This window comes from Elephantulus edwardii, unplaced genomic scaffold (assembly GCF_000299155.1).
Source record: "Elephantulus edwardii isolate Elephantulus edwardi_28Jun2011 unplaced genomic scaffold, EleEdw1.0 scaffold00035, whole genome shotgun sequence".
In the NCBI taxonomy this organism is placed as follows: Eukaryota; Metazoa; Chordata; class Mammalia; order Macroscelidea; family Macroscelididae; genus Elephantulus; species Elephantulus edwardii.
In genome coordinates this window covers 9,795,567-9,801,241 of record NW_006399785.1, presented here as the reverse complement: position 1 = coordinate 9,801,241, position 5,675 = coordinate 9,795,567, and positions in this window count along the sequence as shown.

Sequence of the window (5,675 nt, the reverse complement as noted above, 5' to 3'; positions counted from 1 at the left end):
CCTTGGAGAGGGACATCATGCTTGGGATGGTGGACGGGCAGTGCAGGAGAGGAAGACCCTCGATGAGATGGATTGATTCAGTGACTGGGGTAATAGGGGTAGGCATATCAGAGATGGTGAGATTGGCACAGGATAGAGCAGAGTTTAGAGCTGTTGTACATAGGTTCGCTATGAGTCTCAGGCAGCTCGACGGCACATAACAACAACAACAACAACAACAGCATACTTTGGACATGTTATTGGGAGGGACTAGTCCTTCAAAAAAGACATCATGCTCTGGAAACTGGGAGATCAGAGAAAGAGTGGATGACCCTCAACAAGATAGATTGACACTGTTACTGTCAGAATGGGTTCAAGCACGTTGTAAGGGTTGCACAGAGCAAGGTTCACTTATTGTTCACATGAGTCATCATCCATACGATTGCAAACAGCGGAAGATTATGTGAGTATGTTGTTGCTGTTGAGGTAGGTAACCGCACAGGAGCAGATTGGCCATCTTTTTACCATGCAGCAGCTGGTGGATTCTAATGCTCTTGGAGCTGAGCTTATTACGACTTGGCCACTAGAGCTCCTACAACATTATTAATTATATACCGTTCATGTTTCTTCCTTGCTGAAATATTTATTCTAATCTTTTGTAGATATTTTGTTGGGTGTTTAAAGTAAGTTAGTGAGTTCTGGATATAAACATTTTATCTGATACATTGTTGTTGTTGTTTTATGCTGTCAAGGTGGAACTGGTCCATAGCTGACCTTTCAGGAGGTTTGTAGAGGCAGTTAAATCACACAGGAGGAGATTGTTCCTTCTCCCATGGAGCAGCCGGTGGATTTGAACCTCATCTCTTTGGACTTGAAGAACAGCTCCTTACTACTTCACCACAAGTTACAAATCATTTCTCTCAGTCACCTAGTCACAGGTAGTATTTTAATTCTTTCTTTACTGAGATTTTAATGAAAGTTTATAAAGAACTTGGATGGATTTCCATGCATTCATTGTTGCACATTTTCTTTCCTACTCCTTACCCTCAGTTCACTTTAAAAAAAATGCTTTCGTGGTTATACAGCTCCCCTCTCCAGACCAATTTTCTATGCAGCTCTTATTTTAATTCTTTTAAGTGGATCTAACACAGTGACCTCATTTCAACTGATTGCCATTCTGGCTCTATAATTACATTACTATAACGATCTTGGTTCCTCTAGTGTTCATAGAGTTTTCAAAGGCCTTTAAAGAAGTAGATGGCTGAGATATTTCACTCATTATGATGTGCTTCAGGGTCCCTCATGTTGTGCAATGTTTTACAAGTTCATTGTTTTTCAATGCTGTATAGTTTTCCATTGTATCAATATACCATCGTTTTCCTATGCATTCATTTGTTGATGGATACTTGAGTTACTTCCACCTCTTTGCTATCGTAAATAATGCTTAAAAACATGGGTGTGATGGTGGTTATGTTTTCTTTAGGGTATGCATAGCACCACTGTTATAAAGCAAGTCTGGCATGGGGGGGGGGGCTGGGAGGAGAACAGGATAAGAGTGAATCAATAAAGACCATTGCATTGGAAAAGATTAAAGAAAGAAATGAATATGTGACTAGGCATTATACATACAACAACAGCCCAGAATAAGAAACATATCATTGTAAAGAAGATTGAGGTGGGTGTAGGTAAACAATTGTGCAACAGTGAATGAATATTTTTTAAAAGTTAACTGGGTGAGGGGGAAGGGAGGACAACGGGGTAAAATGTGCAACAATGAATGAATGAAAATTAACTTCCCTGTAAATGTTTGTTAAAATCACCATTGAAGTAAAGTTTTATTTAAAAAAAGAAGGAGAAGAAGAAGTGGGTGGCCAATTCTGCTTCCTTGTCGTAATCTGGGAGCTCTGCTGAAACCTATCCACAATGGGTGACCTTTATGGCACGCGACACACCAGTGACACAGTTTTCAGTTTCACAGCAATCCTAAATTATCTCAGTACAAAACAACTGGCAGACAAGTGCTGTACCACTTAGAACAATGTTTTCACCAAACACAACAGACTGCCAATCTAGTTTGTAATGCTAATAGAAAATTAGTCTTCACATCTGATTGTTAACAAAATCAAAATGACCAATCAGCTTACACCTGATTTTTAGCTAAATAAACAAACAACTGAAGAGTTTACACCTGACTGTCAGTTAAATCAAAACAACTTACCTTCCAGAATCCAATTACTTCACACAGGACATTCAACACTGGAGACTCTCAGGCCAGACCCAACCAGCTTCTAAATACAAAAGGTTTTTATTGGTTTAAACAGTAGGCTTCCAGCCCACACCAGATTGTTAACTAACTCAAAATGGTCAATCAGCTTATATATGATTGTTGCCTAAATCAAAACAACTAATCATCTGACACAGTCTTGCTTGTTCAAAGTAGAGAAGGACTTGAAGTATTTGTTGCAGAAGGTCAAGGAATGCAGCCTTCAAGATGTACGGCATCTCAATGTCAAGAAAACAGAGATTCTTAGCACTGGACAAATGCGCAACATCCTGATGGATGGAGAAGAGATTGAAACTGTCATCAACTTCATCTTGCCTGGACAAACAATTAATACCCTTGGTACTAGCAGTCAGAAAATAAGGAAACATATTGCACTGGGAAAATCTATAGTTAAGGACCTATCCAAATTATTGCAGTGTAATGATGTCACTTTGAAGACTAAGGTGTATCTGATTCAGGCCATGGTCTTTCCAATCACATGCTGTGCACCATAAAACTGCACAATGAATAAGAATTACAGAAGAAGAATTGAGGTCTTTGTGCTGTAATGTTGGAGAAGAGTACTGAACATCCATGGACAGCCAAAAGAACAAACGAGTATGTCTTAGAGAGGGTGCAGCCAGACTGCTCTTTGGAGGCAAGGATGATGAAGCTTCACCTCACCTACTTTGGACATGTTGTTAGGAAAGGCTGTTCCTTGGAGAGAGAAATGATGCTGGGAAGGGTGGTGGATCAACAAAGGAAAGGAAGACCTTCAACCAGGTGGATTGACGTGGTTACTGCTGCAACGCTCTCTGGTGTGTTAGGAATTGTGAAGATGGCACAGATTAGAACAGGTTGTTTTTAGGGTCACTATGACTCTTACTCGACTCAGCAGCACCTAAGAACAACAACAGCAAAGTGCCGTGACTGCACAGCAAGCTGACTATTGGATGACATTTGAAATGTCAATCTCAATGTGCCATCCCTTCAATGAGAGGGAGATGAGGTAGTTTGGTCCTATAAATATAAACAGCAACGGAAATGCTAAGAGGGCAGTTCTGTTCTTTCCTATAGAGCCACTATGAGTCAGAATCTGCTCACAGTGGGAATAAAATTTAATTTTTATGAAGTCTAATTTATCATTTTTTTCCTTTTATGGATTATATGATTGATGTTTTATCAAATAAAATTTTGCTTAACTCAAGCATTCTTCTAGTGGTATAGCACTGCTCTGTCATTTGCTGTCCAGAGGTAACTTGTGGTGGCTGTGATGCTGAACACTGTGACCCTGATGTGCCAAATGCAATGTTGGTCACCCATGGTGGACAGTGTTTGGTGGAGCTCTCCAATTAAAACAAGCTTGGAAGCAGGAAAGGCATCCACTTCTGAAACAGCTTGCCTCTGAAAACCCTATGAGCTTAGAGAAATGAAGAAAGTTCGTAGGATCACTGAGTCAACAACTTGACAGCATTTAACAACAACAACTCAAAGTTTGAAAGATTTTCTAGTTTTTCTGTATTTTATAGATTTAGAATTTAATTTAATTACATAATCACTTTGTTAATTTTCTATGAAGAAAATATAGATTAAGCTTCACTGTATTCATGTCCAGATGTACCTGAGTCAGTTGCTAAAAGGGTTGGAAATGAAGGCATCTAAGGCATTTGACTGCATGGATTAAAACAAATTGTGATTAACCTTGAGGATAATGAGAATATCAGAACACTTTATAGTGCTTCAGAACAGAGCAGTTAAACACCTCCTAGTTCAAAATCAGGAAGGGAGTGCATTAGGAATGTTTACGATCTCCATACCTTTTCAATCTATTTGCAGAACAGATCAGAATGTAGAAGTGGGTTTTATGAGGAGGAATGTGGCATATGGATTGGAGGAAGACTCATCAACAATCTACATTATACAGGTGAAACAACTTTGCTTTCTGAAACTCAGGAAGACCTGAAGCCTTGTTACAGAAAGTCAAGGACTGTAGTATTCAATACGGATTGAAGTTCAACCTCAAGAAAACTAAGTTTCTCACCAATGGACCAATGTGCACCACCATGATAGAGAATAGATTAAGTTACTGTTACTGCTTGCTCAGCAAATGACCAGGAGAGCCCAGTCCTTGGTGAAGGATATGCTCAGAAGGGTGGAGGGACAGCAAAGGAGAGGAAGATCTCAGATGAGATGGATTGATACAGTAACTGGGGCAATGGGGATAGGTGTGTCAGAGTCAAAGAGCTGTTTCAGAGCTGTTACATATAGGATTGCTATGAGTCATAGGTGGCTTGACGGCACAAAACATCAACAACAAATCTGAAAAACAAGATAATTACATGTTATCTTGTCCTCACCATTGATGCTATATTTAAGATCATTGTGGCAACCACTCCACGAATTCATTTTACTAAGGGTCTCTGTCTTTATCTCTGACATTCTACTTTATCAAGCTAATACCCTTTTCTAGGAACTGGTTCCTCATGGTAACATATTTGGAGTACATTAGATGAATTCTAAACATCCACACTTCTAAAGAGTACATTAGTAATATTTCTTTCAAGGCATATTTTTTTAATCCCATGGTAGTGTTGTTGTTATTGTTTACCATGGTCCCAAAATCCATTCATAGCTGATCATTCAGTGGGTTTTCAGAGACATAAATCATTTGTGAGGAGAATGCCCATCTTCATCCTGTGGGGCACCTGGCAGATTCAAAATCCATGTCTTTGAGTTGCCAGCACAGCCTATGATCTATTTGATATTTTGCAGAAACACTTTAAGTCTAATGCATTAACCCTTCTTTATTCATCCTTATTCATTGTTCTGATTTCACAAGTGTAAGTTGTTGTTAGGGGCAATAAGGAGAGTTTGGGGTCCTTAAGGACAGCAGAGTGTGGTCTAAAGTAACTTTACATAGAGGAAGATTCTTCACATGATGAAGATTCTTTATCAGCAATGTCCATATTATAAAATCATTTCTATAATTCAGTCACGGTCTCCATATTTCCACACCTACTTCTAATTCCAACAGCAATCATACTGCTCTATTTTTGTTATGTGCCTTTTAATCAACTACAACTCAGCAACACTGTGAACAAGGCATCTGAACCTTACCCACCCTGCACCACCCTCACCATTTCCGATAGACTCAGGACCATTGTTACAGTCTCTGTGTCACTCCATCCATTGAGGGTCTTGTTCTCTTATGCTTTCTCCACCTTCCCAAGCATGATGTCCTTTTCTAAGGACTGACTCTATGACTGAGTCTGAAATCCACTGTGGTGGCCACACGGTATGGTTCTCACAAAATCACAATCACAGTTTGGGGGTTTATTAAGGACATTAACAGGTTACCATTCATGTTGGCAGCAGTATACCATTCCTCAGTCAGAACAAATTATCAAGTGTGTTCACAGACCCTTCAGCCTTG